Below are 1,984 nucleotides of genomic sequence, written 5' to 3'. Positions count from 1 at the left end.
ATATATATATAGAGAGAGAGAGAGAGAGAGAGAGAGAGAAAGAAAATACCACAGAACCAATACATAAATCAAACAAATACAAACACCAAACACCCAGCAAAGAGGGTGGGGGCAGAATCTGTAGAGGCTGAGGTAATATACAGAAAATAAGGTTAAGAATTGGATAAATATTGGGAGGACCTCAATTCAGTATAGAGGAAGTAGAAAAGGAATGAGTGGATAAGAAGAGAAAGAGGAGAACAAAATAATATATTTACAAAAAAATTGATTTAAAAAATGGTATAAAAATAGAAAATAGCAAGTAAAAATAAAATAAAATGGAATGATGGAAAAATAATGTGAAAAGAAATAGAAAATAAAGCAACAAACAAAAAAAGGAAAACAAAAAAAAAGCAAAACAAAGAGCTAACAAAATAATAATAAAAAATAAAAATGAAAAATTGAAATGTCGTTTCTTTGGCTGGCTTAGGATTCCAGTCTTCTGGAATGTCTGCGATTTTTTTTTTCTGTTGCTGGGACTTAAGGCCTCTCTATAGGCCAGACCCTGTGGACTCCCAGGGACTATTCAGATTTTTTTAATTCTTTGTACCATTCAGGGTGGAATCTGGGTGTGGCTGTATTCGTTGCCTGGAAACTGGAGGGAGGGGCTATATCTTCAGGAGAAAATGGTGCCCAGTCCTGGGCTCAGGCGTGACTCAGCACTCAATTTGCTGCCACCTCTCCTGGACCCCCTCATCTCCCCAGCTTCTCCCCAGACTCCACTTGTCCACACCTTCTCCCGCACCTCAGCATGGGTGAGTGTCAATATCCGAAATGTCCTATGAACAGGGTTCAGTGAAAAAAAAAACAAATGCCGGCCACAGAAACGGGAAAGACCGAGTCTCTGTGAGCTCCTCTTACCGGCACTGCATGGTCTGGTCATCCCTTCAGGCTGCTCCCTCTGGGCTCAGTGTTGCGTGATTATGGAACCCAGATCTTGAATCCCCCAGCGCCAACAGTCCTGTGAATCTCCTTTCCATAGTCAGAGGCTGTGCCTGTACCAAGGGACACGGCTGGGTGCCGCGCGGTTTCCCTCTGACCCTCTGGGCTCAGAGATCTGGCAAACTTTCCTGCCCAGATCCCTGGTTTTTACCTTTCCAGGGGAACTCTGCCTTCCCGAGCTGCAAACTGTCTCACCAGCTGAGTCTCCTTCACCAATTTGGGGTAGATGTTATTCGTTTCAGCTGCTCATTCTATTTTCTCCAGGAGAAGCCTTGGGACACGTCGGCCTATTCCGCCACCATCTTGTCTCTCCCTAGGTGTATGATTTTTGTCCAGTCTCTTCCCACACCCCCCAAACCCCCTTCCCCGAGAATTGTCTCAGTCCACTCCCTTTCTATGCCCCTGCTTCTATTCTATTCACCAGTTTATTCTGTTCATCAGATTTTTATTCACTTGTTGATAGATACGTATTTGTTGTCACTTTGTTGTTCATAATTTTTATCTTTACCTTTTTCTTCTTCTTCCTCTTCTTAAAGAATACTCTTCAGCATTTCATATAATACTGGTTTGGCAGTAATGAACTCCTTTAGCTTTTCCTTATCTGTGAAGCTCTTTCTCTGACCTTCAATTCTGAATGATAGCTTTCCTGGGTAAAGTGATCATGGTTGTAGGTTCTTGCTATTCATCACTTTGAATATTTCTTGCCACTCCCTTATGGTCTGCATAGTTTCTGTTGAGAAATGAGAAACTTTTTTTCTCTTACTGCTTTTAATATTCTCTCTTTGTCTTTTGCCCTTGGGATTTTAATTATGATGTGTCTTGGCGTGGTCCTCTTTGGATTCCTTTTGTTTGGGGTTCTCTGCGCTTCCTGGACTTGTAAGTCTATTTCTTTCACCAGGTAGGGGAAGTTTTCTGTCATTATTTCTTCAAATAGGTTTTCAATATCTTGCTCTCTCTCTTCTTCTGGCACCCCCATAATTCAGATGTTGGTACGCTTGAAGTT

At 41.9% G+C, this 1,984-nt stretch overlaps 1 protein-coding gene across 2 annotated transcripts in view; it reads left to right on the top strand.

Annotated features, from left to right (window-relative positions):
- SGCG (sarcoglycan, gamma (35kDa dystrophin-associated glycoprotein)) overlaps window positions 1-1,984 on the top strand; it is a 152,015-nt gene that overhangs the window by 15,451 nt on the left and 134,580 nt on the right. Inside the window, exon 1 of one of the 2 annotated variants that reach the window (XM_014530749.1) lies at window positions 766-794. The exons of the other annotated variant lie outside the window; for it this stretch is intronic. The gene's annotated coding sequence lies outside the window, so the exon portion shown is untranslated. Of the gene's footprint in view, window positions 1-765; window positions 795-1,984 lie in introns of those variants that run through there. 2 annotated transcript variants of the gene reach the window in all.

This window comes from Myotis brandtii, unplaced genomic scaffold, assembly GCF_000412655.1.
Source record: "Myotis brandtii unplaced genomic scaffold, ASM41265v1 scaffold77, whole genome shotgun sequence".
Lineage (NCBI taxonomy): Eukaryota > Metazoa > Chordata > Mammalia > Chiroptera > Vespertilionidae > Myotis > Myotis brandtii.
Note: the sequence above shows the minus strand (reverse complement) of the source record. Positions and strands in the feature narration are given on the sequence as shown.